The following is a 15463-nucleotide window of genomic DNA, read 5'->3' on the forward strand; positions in this document are numbered from 1 at the left end:
GCATGCTGCTTCCATCATCATCCTGTAAACTGTTCTGGTGTGGGTTTTCTTTCAGCAAGTACAAGAACTGGCACTGGCTCCCAAATGATTGGTCTTGGTTGTAACTGGGAAAAGGCACTTTAAAGGCGTTCAGTACGGTCGCACTTCAGTAATCCTGCTCCGTCAGAAGGTGTGGCAACGATGTGTTAGACGATATTGCGATAGCAAATGCTGGTCTGTTCTCTGCATCATGGTTTAGACATCACAGCTTGGCATTATCACGTTATATCCTGGATTCTTCTACGTCCAGGTTTCTGGATATGCAAGACCAACAAAATATTCATGGATCTGAAGAATAGGATTATACAGTGTTACAGTGTAGTGCTTTCTAGATATAATCGATCGTTTACACCCTCTGTCCTCTCGATGGCTTCTTCCCAGGCCTTGCCTATTATCAGAGCCACTAATCTGCATAGAAGAACTCACTATCTGTGATTTCTACAGTCAGTGCTGCTGCTATTCTGCTGCTGATCGAAAGATATTAAGTAAGGCCTCAAATTTCTCTTGAAGGCAATGAAAAGGCACACAAGCAACCTGTGTAACATGTTTATGGTAATTCCAGAACAATTGCTTTAAAGAAAGTGAGTGGAATTGTAAAGGTCTATCTATGTACATTGACAGTATTCTTATGAAGACAATAATTTAGAATTTATATAAATGCATAGCTTGTGAAAAACCTTAAACAAAAGTAATTCCTGTTGTTGTTATTGTTGTTGTTTTTTTTGTTTGTTTGTTTATTTGAGAGTGGTAAACTCATAAGCGCCCGCTTGAAATAAATAGCTCATAAAAATTACAAAAATCTAAATTGCTATTTAAAACTAAATTACTGCTGAGTATCTCATGCATATTCTCTTGGTTCCTCATTAAGAATTCTTTTCTCTCATTCCCCTGATTTACACAATTTATAGTCTAATTTATACAACTGTTAATTGAGGAACATGTTGAAAGTACTAAACTGCCTTCAGTTTTTTTTTTCCTTGAATAGCAGATTTTAACAAATATCAAGACACATGCAAATGGAGCATTTTGCTTTGAAGCGTCTCCCTTTGGATACCGGATAAGTTGCGTAATGAAAATGTATGTATCATTTTTCTCCAGCGTGTCAACAGAATAACGATTGCATGAATATTCGGCTTGAAAGAATCATTAATTACATCCAAAATTGACACGGTCCCGGCTGAGGCAGAGAGGTAGCCGCTGAGACTTCGAGCCGCTCTTTAATTGCTCTGGAAGTTTCAACTGTTAGTAGTTCAATTCACAGGGCTGCAGAATTGGAAAATCAGAGGCTCCAGCACTGGGGAGAGAATACAACACGCAGACCACACAAATGATTTAAACTGCAAAGTCTATTGTCGAGATCTGTGATTTGCACTTAACATTCTCAGGCTGAATGTGTAAAAGCAGTCATCCATCTCAAGATACCGTTCTAAAAGAGCACTGATAAAGCATAGTATTACTTAGAAAATGATCAAACTGTGATATTAATATAATCACAGTTTGGTATAGTTTAGTTTATACAATCGTGATATTAAACTGTGTGTCACGTGTGAAATGGAGTGAACTGAATAATCATGTAAATTATTTTTTAAAGACTTTGTCTTGTATATTACTCAATATCAGTGGTTCTCAAAGTATTTATTATTATTATTATTTTGTTGCAGTGGTAGAAATCAAGACTCACTATTATTAGAGTCTGGGTTCTTATAGATTTTATTGTTGGGTTTTTTTTTGTTTTCTTTTGATTGTTTGATTGGTCGCTTAAATTGAATGTGTTTAATCCAAACGTCAGTAATTAAAGATAACGTAAATTTCAGGAAAATTAAGAAACCCCTCAACTTTATTACTGTTTAACTGGAAAAATCATCCCAATGTGTGGTACCATGTATTTTGGAAGAAGTGCACTTGCCACTTGCTCATTTCTTAAAAAAATTAATGAAATAAAATAAATGAAAAATCAGGTCTGAGGCCATTGTTTAGGTTGCTAGATAGATTTCATAGCCATGCATGTATGACACATGAATGTGAGTGTCAAGCATTGGTCTTTATATTTATTTCAGCTCTGCATCATTTACCCTGACCTGCTGATTACCATGCATGTAATGGGAAGAGATGAATTAATTGCCAGTTAATTATCATTTGAAACATGCAAGGCATGGCGAGAGGTGGGGGGAGGGGGAGTGGAGAAGTTTTGGTAATCCAAAGAATGCTGCAAATCGTTTTGGTGAAGCACTTCAACATCAAACTGTTCCTCAGTCAAACTCTGCCCTTCACTGATATCTCCACACACCTTGATTTATCCCTGTGTGACTGTGTGTGTGTCTCCAACCCCCTCTGCTTCAGCGCGTCCCAGCACGGCGGCCTGGAGCACGGCGGCACTTCAGCTTGACTGACATGGCTAATACAATTCAATTAATCCCCAGACGAGCTCATCTCTCAATGGCCCCTGAGGTCTAAAGGGGAACTGGTATTTGGGAGCAGGGGGACAGGATGAGAGGCTACTATGTGAATAGGTCGTCTCCACAGGAGATAGGTACAAAGCAACCAGTCACTCATGGGGGAATTGAAGTGATATTGAGCTGCCGCTGTAAACGAAGAAGAGGATTACAAGCCCTTTTGGCAAAGCAGCCCGACTGCACGCTCATTCTCATGTCCTACTTTACGTCCTTGTGTGTCTTCTCATCTCCGTCCTCCACGTCCAGCCGCACACTCGACACCTCGCAGGACGACTTGCAAGACGATTTCCACTCAGGCTTTATCCTCATCACGAACAAAATCGATCCCTCACAGTAAAGAAGACTTTATATTCAAAATATCTCTCTTTTTTTTACGATTTATGGCATGTCTTACAATGCATCGTTATTCTCAACGCTCAACTTAGCATTAAATATTTATAGCACCCTTATAGCGTTTAGCATTGGAATGCTTGTTCAAATTACTTCTAAATAAAGTGAAACATGTGGAGGAACGTGAGCTTGCGTGTGTCTGTGTGTGTGTGTGTGTGTAGTGTAGTGTAGTGTTTATGAGAGAGGCTCCCTCTCCTCCAGGCTGTATCGGCGCATAGCTATTGACATCTTGGCATTTGGTCCAGCCTGTCTCCTCTCCCTTGAGGGCCTGCTTCCTCCTATCCCAGCCGTGTATTGATTGGTTAATTTGATAGTTCTATCACCAATCAGCTTGTTTCTGACCTTTTGCCTTGGCAATGATGGCAGAGTGCTCATTTCTTCATCGCCGGCCTCGCCATACATTGACCTTTGCAGTGAGAATGTCAGCACAGCCCTTGATCTTAGCCTGTCACTACATTTTGTTATAAGTAGGAGTCACCCACGCCCTTGACAGCCAGGTTAGAGCCTCCAACAGCATGGCCTGCATCCTACATTCAACACGTTTAAATGTGTAATGAAACTCTGCCAAGCTAACTTGTTTAACTCTGTATAACGATGTGGCAAATAGTCCTAATTGTTACTTTTCAATCAACACTGGACATCTGGTGTAGTGTCTGAATCTTACCTCATAATCTGAATCTTATCTTATTGTAAATAAATCAATTAATAATAATAATATTTTAAAAGTATCATAAGTATTTTACAGCTAGTAGAGCGGTGAGGTTCCACACACAAAAATGCAAATGGGCATGTAGAAAATCGGGACTTGTGATGAAAGCAGTGGGCAACAAAAAAAGAAAGGACATATTATTAACATTCATTATTGAACTCTTTGTCTGACAAGCGAAAAAATGAGAGCTAAAGATAAGCAGTGTTCTTGAGAATACTAATTCCGAATTGGGCTCTGCAATAATCTTCATATCAGAGTAATGCAGATGTTAACACGTTCCTTTGAATTCAGGTGTCTCAACGGAGTCTCTCATTATCACAGACCCTGCACACTCTTCCCAGGAGAGGCCTGTACATGTGCTTCTCTCCTTAACCTCGGCTCGCTTTAACAAACCTCTTCTATCACTCAGATGTAGATATTCAACTGTGTATTCCTTCAAAAACATTTCTCTTCATGACAGAACAAATTAGTAATCAGAATAAATTAATTACACTTACAAAGAATTATCAACTGTTCATGCATATAACAAATATAGTACAAAGGTGGACAAAGCATCAATTCATTAGCTAGTCCACTGGGCAAATAATGTTAGAATGTTAGTTGCTTTACCAAAAGTGACTAGGAAAAAATATAGCTAGCTGACATAAAAGTAGCTATTGTAATAATGTAATAATATGCAGCAAGTTAATTAAGTGCAGTAGTAAAGACTAAGAGAAACAAACAAGGATGTTATTATTGTTCTCTAACAGTGATTAAGGCTAAGGTTTTCGCTAAGGGATGTGATGTTCCCTCACATAAAGCATATCCTGAGCCTAGCTAGTGTGTTTATTTTCTCTCAACCTTTTAAATCACAAGGTGACTGCATGTTATGCTAGCAGAAGAGGTATATGATGCCACTGTGCTGAACTATATTTTGCCCAGTTTCATCAGTGTTTCTTCATTCTGATTCTGAAAAATGCCTGATTCTGAAGAGATTGTCTATCATCCCTGCACGCGGACTAATCCATGTAGTAAAAAAAAAAAACGCTCCACCGTCAGCCTCTCTGCACCTCAGCTGATGTGAATAGTGCAGCAGGTGGTGGGATTCAGAACTAATAGCAAGGTGTGTCACACACCGTGAAACACACTGCTTTAAAATTACATAGCTAAACTATAAACAGTTGCTGAGTTTTTTTTTTGTGATTGTTGTGGCCAAAAATGCTTGATTTTGCTGCGATGCAATTTGCAGTTTTTTATGCTTTTTTTTTTTTTTTTTTTTGCAGTAAACTACTTGAATTGGCGAAATTGCAATTGCACAAAATTGTTTTGCACGGTCTTTCACGGTGATGTTTGTTAGTAAACGAGACCTTTTAGTTGTACTCACGTTCGTTGCCCGCGAATCGATGAGGGATTTGGCTGAATGCGCGTTGTGATGATGTGTCTTGGCCCAAATCTGCAGAAAATCTGCGTTAATTTTGAAACATTGCAAGCTCCTCTGAATATTGAGGAATTTGCTTGATTTTGCATTCATTCCTGCGACAGCAATACCGCAAATTCCTGGAGGGACTGATAAACTGTAGCTATATACAGTACCACATGAAATGTTTGGTTTGCGAAAGTCAAGAAAATATTTTCTTGATGTTTTAGTTGTTGAAACTAACTGAATGAATGAAAAACTAATAACTCAGACATGAATTCAGCTAGTCATCAAGCTAGTGATTTGTCCACCCCATGTGTATAATTTATGTTATACATAATAATCTGACTGTAATCCCTATAATATAACAATCTGGCTAAACACAATCTTACGTTGGCAACAGACTCTGTTATTGATTGCAAAAGATTCTGAAGGTATTTTCTCAAGAAAAGCATCAGTTGATAAGAAGTGACTGTATGTTTGTGTATTCTGCCTTATGTGCCTCTTGTATTGTCCATTATGGCTCACGTGGGTAACACCAGGCGGCTTTTACTGGGGGTTCATATTGGCTCATAATGTGGCTTTCGGTGCAGTTACTGTGGTTTTAAATGTGTTCTCTGAGGTACCGTAGTCTATAAATACCCATATGCTTCGCAAACTGCCTTATCCCTACTGCCAGCACTTCCACTGGAGCTTTGGGGGTATTATTCACATGGCATAATTTATTCTTAGACATGTTTACTTGTTTTGTTTTGGGGTTTGTTTGTTTTTTGAGAGCATCATCATAAAAAATGAAAATGAAAAAAAACAACAACTACAGAATGTGTTGTTTGCAATGAAATGCTTCTGTTTACTGTTACTTTTTGTTAATTGTATGTATCATGAGGCTGTGGATGATTTTGGGTTAAGTATGAGTATTCTCTGACTGCGCTGAAGGCTTTGGTGTGTGCTATCCTCTGATCAGAGCCTCTGCATTGTGATCACAATGGTGCACTTATCCCTCTCGCTTAGAGGAAGACCTTTGAATAGATATTTATATATAAAAGGAGATGGATATCAAAGACGGAGGGAATGCTTAAATACTCGCGAGATCCTGCGGTGTTTAACCCGGATTAAACTGCCAAGGTCCGAGAGTTCTTCAAAACAAAGACAAGTTCAAGACTTCCTCTCCCTTACGGATGTGTCAAGGGCAATGCAGACAAAAGACGAATGTCTTCTTCAGGCAGCTGATAAGCATCTGGGCCCAGCCGGCGCAAAGCGATTCCTTTTCTTCCTCAGATCCCCTCTCCCCATTCAGACTAATGTGGCTACAGTGATTTAACAGAATATGGGACTCTGGTGATTGTTTATCTGGCCCTTAAGGGCACACTGAGTGATAGGCTTTATGTGCAGGAGCGAGGTGGGCCAGCGGCTCCGACGACAAGTTATTGTACTAATGCAACGTAGCACTTGCTGGAATGATTAATGTCGGTTTCGTTCCCAAGCCCCATATCAGGCGAAGTTCCCCAGACAAAACTTTTGCTGAATCTTAAGTTGTGTGTGAGAGAAAAGGAGTTATCCTGTATTGATTTTCCTCCCCTGCGCTCTGGCGTAGCCTCTGTCTGTAGAGGCATCAGTGCTGGGAGCACTTCCATTCTGATTCTCATTGCATCCGATTTCCTATGGATGGGCTGTAAGTAAGTGGCTCATTTTTTACTGTGCTATACAAAGGGCCTGTCAATGAACTCTCCTGCGGTCGGCACATTTGTTCCTCCATGTAAGACAGGAATGCACAAATACAATAAATAAATCAACACACCTGTCTGCTGGGGAACAGAGGAAGCAACAAAAGACCTTTCCCCTTTTCTGTTTGTTTTTTTTTGTTTGTGTGTTTTTTCGTTTAAATGGTAATGCCATCGGATTGTAAACTTAATGAAATAAGTATGAATGAATTCATCACCCACACACCGCCTGTCTCCTTCACAGCAGAAAGTAAACACCGTCAACTTTTGTTCTGGCTTTTAGTTTGTTTGTGGTGTTTGTGTTTAGTGAATAAATAAAACTACATTTGAAGAAACAACAACACACAAATTGTTCGGACCGATTATTTTTGATGTAATAAAATGAACGGTGTCGTTTAACACAGTACTTTGGCAACTATAATAGAGAATACGATAGAAAAAAGCACCTTAGTGATTTTTGCCATATTTTTGAGGTAAATTCTGTTCAAATATTTATTTTGTAAGCTTTTTATGTAATCAGTGCTGGAAGCTGCGTCGGGTTTTCTGTAGGTCACCGTGTGTCTAAACAAAAGCTTTTTTTAGTAATAATGCCTTTTGGTTTGCCTAAAAATTCATGATACTGATATGGTATTCATCTTCCCCAAGATACAGTGCACTCCACTAATATTGGCACCCTTGGTTAATATGAGCAAAGAAGGCTGTGGAAAAAATTTGTCTTTATTGTTTAACCTTTTGATCTTTTGTTTAAAAATTTTTACAAAAATACTCTGCTCTCATGGATATCAAACAATTGCAAACACAAGACAGGTTTATCAAAGTAAATATCTTTGTTAAATACCGGTGTGCAACAATTATTGTCACCCTTTTAGTCAATACTTTGTGCTACGTCTTTTTGCCAAGACAACAGCTCTGAGTCTGAAAAAAACTGCTGCAAGAGACAGCTTGAAGTGCCATTCTGATCATTTTCTTATAATATAAAGGGAAATGCATAATCAGCCTAATAATCCCTTCATAACATTACAGCTGAATTTAACACACAGCAAAAGCAAATAATAAAATGCTGCCTGCTACTTTTAACTAATAAGCTAATCTTTAAACCATAATAAGTTCTACTTGACTTTTTTTATTTGCCAAAAAATGCTATAATGTTCTATTGGTTATTTATTATTCTACAGAACATGGAAAGTTTTGCAGCAAATATTAATTAAACATACATTAGAGTATATCTACCTTGATGTTATTGAGGATATACATATCTTAAAATTGACTGAATTTTCACAGAGAGCCTTCAAAGGTCTCGATATAGAAACTATACACAAGACCAGAACATTGTAATATTCCGCTAAATGACACATGGTGAAATAGACATGCCATCGTTTTGCAGGTTTATTACTGGACTTAGTAGTTTGAGTTGTTCTAATCAATTGAGTCTTTCCTCATTAAATGCTATCGGATTTTGCTGAACAATCGCACCTTGAATACATTTTGAGCAAACACACTTAAAATTCTGATTAGCATCTCGGAGTTCATTTTATCAGTCGGACAAGTAGTAATACGAACTTAAAAATAAAGGTTCCAATTAGAACCAAAAAGGGTTTTTCAGCCTGATGCCATACAAGACCTCTTAAAAGTTCTTTAGAGAACCATCTATTTATAGGTGCTTTAAAGAACCCACAAATGATTCTTCACAGCAGTGCCACAAGCAACCATGTTATCATAAGTTCTCTAAAAAAAAAAAAAAAAAAAAAAAAAAAAAAACATAGTTAGTGCTTTAAGGAACCAAAGTAAGGTTCTTAAGAGTGATGCCAGGAGAATCTTTTCCAGTCCCACAAAGAACCTTATAGTTCACTCACTGTTAATGGATGATACATTGAAGAACCAATGCACTGCTCAGAAGAACCTACAACAATTCTTCTTTAATCTCCGAAGAACCATATAGCTCAACTCAAGAACCCTATACAATAAAAAATGGTCTTGACAAGACGACGGTTCTTTGTAGAACCTATGGCGCTATAAAGAACCGTTGATGGACCTTTATTTTTAAGCATGTAACACGCAATGTATTCATATTGTAACTTCATTTCTGTGGGTTGTTTTAAATCTGCTGTGTAAATATTAGGGATATTTTATCCACAGGCAGATTGAGCTGCACAACGTGTACGAAAGGTCGATTGGTATTACAGCCGCTTTTCGATGCTTCAGATTCATGTGATGTATAAACCATCCAGACTAATTGTAAAAACTGTGAACGCATCAAGCAGGAAACTATTCTGCACACCTTATGTTTTATTCCTTTTCGCAACACCAATTCACCCCATGTCCCCTGACACACTTCCTCAACATTTCAATATTTACTTCAGCAACACCACAGAACTTGAAACGCATTCAGCTCGTGCGTCTCCATTCTGCGAGCTTATCCCCGTCCCCCTGAGTGAGCTATTCAGTCTGCTGAATGAAATAGTCTAACGTGTGCTGCCTTCCTTCCATTTGATGTGCTTTAAATATTACAAAGCATTTAATTATAAAAACTGAAGACAGATGCAGTCGTGGGACTGTCACTGGGAAAAATAAATGTACAATCAAAATTGCAATTACCTGCAAAATTTCAGGGGTAAACAGATCAGCAATCTCATAACAAACACAAGCTAGTTTGCATTCTGAAATGAATACAGTTAGATCCAAAGCAATTTCCTTTTATTTATCTTAGCCACCATGCATAAATAAAGCAAGGGCATTGCAGCAATTAGCATAATTAGACTGTGGTGGTCAGACCCTATGTGATTTCTTAAGATGCATCGCTGCAGTTTGTTTGTGTGTGTGTGTGTGTGTATGTGTGTCTGTGTGTGTGGTCCTTGTGTGAGTCTTTTTCTGAGTGCTGAAAGCTGCAGAGAAGGCAATTACGCCTGGCAGCTTGAAGGTCCTCATTGCCAGTAGGACTTCAGGAGCTCAGCTAGCCTTGGAACCCATCAACAAACCTCAATAGCTGTAATTACGTTACTTTTACTGCTATTACTCTCCCAAATTTCTCCGTCTGGAGATTAATAAAAGTATTATCTTATCTTTTGTCTGATATCACGATGCTCGTACGCGATTTTGAATGAGTAAGCACATCAAACATGAACTTGTAATAAAACGGATCTGCCGAGCCTCACCATGCGAAAATGGTTCAATAGTATGAGCTCATCATCAAAAGAGGATCCATTTTAGAAAAACGCTATGATTCGATAGCCACTTCAGCCAGCACTAGACCCCTCTGTGCAGGCCTGAGTGCGCTGAAGAGAAGGCCGCCGTCTGGTTGCGCTGACCTCGCTGTGATTCATACACCCTGAGCATACCTTTGCGAGCCCCGGGCCACTCCACAGGCCCTCGCTGCCGAGCTGATTATGGTGTAATTATGATGCCAGCCTGCTGCTGTAATGGAACCTTTTGATGATGGGTCTCTGTCGGGTGCTGGAGAGCTGTAAGGAGACTGACCCTCAGCGCTTTTTACATCCTGTCTCTCATAACGGGGTCTTCGACTTACAATACTACACTGCTTTCAATAAGCCACTCATGTTCGCCTATGTTGGATAGGCAAGCTTTCAGAAATGAATATTATACCATTGAGCAACTTGAGTCTGGATTTAGAGGGGCGTCTTTGTTGACTTTCAGATACTATACCTTTTTTTGTAATCATCTTAATGGCCTGGCAAACATCGTGGCTTTTTCTTTATGCTATCTATCCTGTCCTTCAGTAATTTTTGAGGTCACTCAAGAACTCAAGTCTTTTCTTCTCTTTGTTTTTTTTTGTTTCTTCTATTCAGCCATCCTCCTTTTTTTCCCCATGTCCTTAAGAATAGAGCAGCGTGCCACAGGAAAGTCTCACTGTGTGTGCATATATACGGGTGTGTAGATGGTACACATGTATTTTAACCTCAGTGTTGGTTTAGTGTCAGCTCCTAGCTGGCAGTCACCTCCTGACTAAGCCAGGCCTTTCATTTGTTTGTATGGACGTCATATCATTTTATTAAGCCTGTGTTTAAACACATAAGCATTCAAATTAGAATTAATCCTCTTAGAGTTAAAGTAAATCCTCTTAAACCAGACCCCACCCCCCTCCCACCCCCCACACTCCGATTAGACTTAGAAAATATTCCCAGAAACTAACCTGACTAAAGCCAAGATGGAGTTTGTATAACAGGTAAATCTCTCTCTCTCTCTCTCTCTCTCTCTCTCTCTCTCTTCTTCTCTCTCTCTCTTGATAACAGGGAGAGCCCAGTCTCCTCAGCACTTTCTCTTAACTCTGATATTATTGTCTTGTGCCACCACCCGAAGGTGACTGTTATCACTTAATTAAATCCAGACACGCAGGGAGGTAGAAACAATATTGTTGTCTCATCACCCGAAGGAACTTTTCCACACCACGGACAGGGAAAAATTCATGTTCACTCTCTGCTCTTCAAGTGCGCTGATCATATTTTGTTTTTCCTCTCTTTCTCTCTCTTCCTCTGTCTTTCTCTCCCTCCGCAGTAGGCTAATTTAGATTTTATATATCAGCCGTCCACACAATTTAGCTCGTTTTACGGGTATTTCTAACGATAAACTAATCAGACATGGGGGAATATGGCTGACTAAGTAGTTTCAAACAACTCATGGTGAATAACGATTTTTTCCCCCCGTGTTTGCATGTATTGTACCGGGTCATGCAAGCTTTTTTTTTTTTTTTTTTAATTAGTGTTCTTTCTGTAGTGTGTGTACAGTTAAGTGCATAGTTTTATATTTCTTTAGGCTGAAATGAGTATGACAGATAAATTACATACAAGACATTTAGTGTGTTAGGTTTTATTTCTTATAGAAAAAATGTACATTTAATATAAAGAGTATTTTAATATATTAGGAGTTAATATCAGTCCTGCATGTAAAATAAATTTTCTCTAATAACACTAGTGTGGTGTATGTCTACCATTTTCTTGCATAATTGTCTCCATTCTCTTTCATATCATCTCAGCTGCTTATAATTTTTCTCAGTGGTACTATTCAGCACTGACACGCAAACACACACACACACACACACACACACACTCTTCCTGTTCTGACATATAAATCTACCAAATCTTTTTCTCCATTTTCTGTTGGGTTTGCTTTGTATACACCCACATTTCATTGTAATCTCTTGAAATCCTTCTTTTTTGTATATACAGATTCCTTTCTCAATTCAAAAACCACTTGATTGCAAACATTTGCTCTTGACTGTATATTTGACAATTAAAACACACAGTGCACAGTAATTTTTTCAAATAAATGAATGTGAAGTGAGGGGACACAGTGGCTTAGTGTTTAGTACGTTTACTTCGCACCTCCGGGGTTGGGGGGTTCGAATCCCCGTGCTTCGGGGGTTCCTCCGGGTACTGCAGTTTCCTCTTCCAGTCCAAAGACATGCATGTAGGTTGATTGGCATTTCCAAATTGAATGTGTGTGCGATTGTGCCTATCCAGGGTGTCCCCCACCTTATGCCCTGAGTTCCTTGGGATAGGCTCCAGGCTCCCCCGTGACGCTGTGTAGGATAAGGTATGGAAAATGGACAGATGGATTAATGTGAAGTCTGACACTGAGGTGATAAGGGGAAATCCTCTGTTCAAAAGGATGCTTTGTTACATGTAGTCCAGTGTCTTTTTTTTTTTTTTTATAACAGATGGCTGCAGTGGGTCACTGTGCCTATAAAGTGGGCCAATAAATATGTCATGTTGAGTAGGAGCTGAGATCTTTTCTCCACTGCTAAGCTCCATCTGAAATAAATGTTATAACGATGCTTTTATTCGAAAGAGCTCCCAACGTGGGGTAAGATGAGTGATTTGAGCATCCCCCGAGCTAGGGCCTTCAATAAATAAATCAATACTCTGCATCCATATTTGCACATTTCTACATGGCTTGTCAGCTTTGAAATTGACTTGAGTGAAAAATATATTTTTCCCAGCTCCCATGGCAATGGACTACTTCTGATAAGATGTCTTTTAAAGCCCCTAATCATTCCCTCACTCTGTCTGTCTGTCTCTATAATATAAATATACCTGATTTCTCTCTCTGTCCATTATGTCCCTCTCTTATAAACACACACACACACACGTAATACACATGCACATCTTACACTGTAACCCATATGCTAGCTTATCTCAGGGCTGTTATGTGATTTTCTGTGATTTGTGTATTGAGTAAGAGCACCCTCTACATCTCTCCTTTGGATCGGTGTGTTTTCGAGTGTATCTGTGGAAGGGAGAGGGGCTAATAATGAGATACATCCATTCACTCCATGAAATAAGAAATAAAGGGTTGCCAATTGTTGAAATACTTGTCAGTACATCCCCTCATCGTATATTTTATTTTCTCGAGTTTAAAAAAAAAATATTGCGGGGATCCATCTGTTCACGATGAGATTCTCTTTGTCGCACGGTCCTCCTCTCACATAGATACGCATACACAGAGTTAATCAGCCCTGCTTGCTTTGATTGCAGTGATTGTTTTTAAGGGGTTGGATGTGTGAAGGGTCGGAGGAATGCGGGGACCTTGGTAGCGTCTGAACACGAGGTACGCTCCAGTTACCAGCTGCCCTTCTTCTCTCTACTCTGTTTTTTTTTTCTTGGCCTAATAATTTATGATGCGTTAATGGTCAACAAGGCCAGTGTCTGCTCGTGTGTGTAAATACGGCAGCACGGTGGCGTGGCTTTGTGCAGGGCACTGGGAGTAGATTGATGTTTGTCAGCACATGTCCTTCACCTCTAGCGTATTTGTCCTCTATTAGGAAAACATAAGACACTTTGGATAGAGGCAGCATTTTCTCCTCTAGGGCAGCACGTCTGGATGGTGTTATTGCTCTAAATCATGGTGTTCATATGTCTTATTCGGTTTACATCTTAGCCTCAAGTATTAAACCACAAGTGATGAAAAATATTGATCCACTTTAACATCTTGTTCTAAATTTTGTGCCTTGAATAAGGGGCAATATACTGGTGTGAAGCGACAGCTGTAGATCAGAGCACTAAAGCTTCAGTTCCCTGACTGAAGTTCCTAGTTCAAAAAGTTCTTCATGTGTTTCCTGGCAAGCACCAACCCATCTGTCCTAACTCAATCTAGCCTCAATGAGCTTACAGCCTTGCATCTAAGGTCAGACACATCACCTGGGATCCAGTCCCTAGCCAGCTCAGAGCTCTCCACAGCACCACTGCAGCTTATTCAGGATATTCTTCTTCCCTCCTCAGCTCTGCAGGGAGAGAGAGGGAGAGAAAACGCAAGGAGGCTCGTGAGGCATGACTGTTTTAAACAAATGACATAAAAGGCCCATCCTAATGTAACACATTTCTCCCCCAGAAGTTTGTCTGCCGGGTGATTTATAGGGCATTTTACCCAGTGGTTAGCCTGTAAACAGAGGCCGTTTATCACGACGGGGAGGCTGACGGAGGCGACTAGGCGCTCCTCCAGAGACCTGGCTCTGCTGCCCCGCACTTTCAGAGACGAACAGCCAGTAGATGATTGGAGAGTAGCTGGAGGCCACTGCTGGCAATCCTCTCTGACTGCCAGGGTTGGCTCTGTGGGGATGCAGGAATCGTAACAGTGCCAGATCTGACGCTACGCAGTAACAAGGTTGAGAAGATCCTCCACTGATGTATGGGGAGGATACAGTCCCAACAGAAGCAGAGTACTATCGACTGACATGAAGGGTGGGAATTGTGATAGACTCAAAACACACACAGGATTAGGTTAAGTGTTACCTGAGGTAACTACATCATGTCATGTGTGGTTGTACCATCCATCCATCCATTTTCTATAATGTTTATCCTACACAGGGTCGCGGGGAGCCTGGAGCCTATCCCAGGGGACTCGGGGTACAATGTGGGGGACACCCTAGACAGGGTGCCAACCCATCACAGGGCACAATCACACACACATACACACACTATAGACAATTTGGAAATGCCAATCAGCCTACAAGGCATGTCTTTGGACTGGGGGAGGGAACTGGAGTACCTAGAGGAAACCCCTGAAGCAATATATATATTCTTTGTATGAACAGTGTTCACAAAGTCATGGTCATACTGGACATATCTTTCAAATCTTGGTTATTTCAGTTTTAGAGCAAATGCTAAGCCTGAAATAACTTTGCAAATGTCCTATTTTTTTCTTTAGTTTATTCTTACTTTATTTCTTGTGTGTATTTGTGCCTTGTCTTTTCCCTATGGAATCAATAGTGTTATCTTAGCCTTCAAAAGCACTCTATCTTGAGTATATTTAACATGCTAACCTTTGTTACATGAACTAGCCCTTCTACATTATCTGCTATAAGTTTTACTATTATTCTTGTTAGTGCTAGCTAATGTGTAGCATGCTGTTAGCCTAATATTATGTAGGCTAATATTTATTCTCACGCTCCAAAGATGATATAATTAAGGTTTAGTACAGACATAACGTAATCAAATCGCATTAGATTAGGATATAATGATACAGAGTCTGGGAAAAAATGTGTCACTGCTAGCATAAACACAGTTCATATAAATTGTACCAAATTGAACTAAATCCTGCGCTGTGTACTGTGAAGTGTCATAGCGAGCGTTAGCGGCAACATTAAGGCAGTGTAATGTAAAGTGTAAGCTAAGCACTGGTGCTAGCAGATGTGTGTTTGGGGAGGCTGTCGGGCTCTGGCGGAGCGCTATGGGAGCTCCTGTTGTCAGCTGCATATCAGCGTGCTGTAAATAGCCCAGGGCTATGCTGTTTTATCGGCGGGTAG

The 15463-nt window shown here is 39.9% G+C and overlaps 1 protein-coding gene across 3 annotated transcripts in view; it reads left to right on the forward strand.

Annotated features, from left to right (window-relative positions):
• The window catches only part of LOC108269480 (neuronal PAS domain-containing protein 3), a 253602-nt gene that overhangs the window by 156308 nt on the left and 81831 nt on the right, over window positions 1-15463 (forward strand). The window lies entirely within an intron of this gene.

The sequence above is a fragment of the Ictalurus punctatus genome, chromosome 9 (assembly GCF_001660625.3).
Source record: "Ictalurus punctatus breed USDA103 chromosome 9, Coco_2.0, whole genome shotgun sequence".
Taxonomy (NCBI): domain Eukaryota; kingdom Metazoa; phylum Chordata; class Actinopteri; order Siluriformes; family Ictaluridae; genus Ictalurus; species Ictalurus punctatus.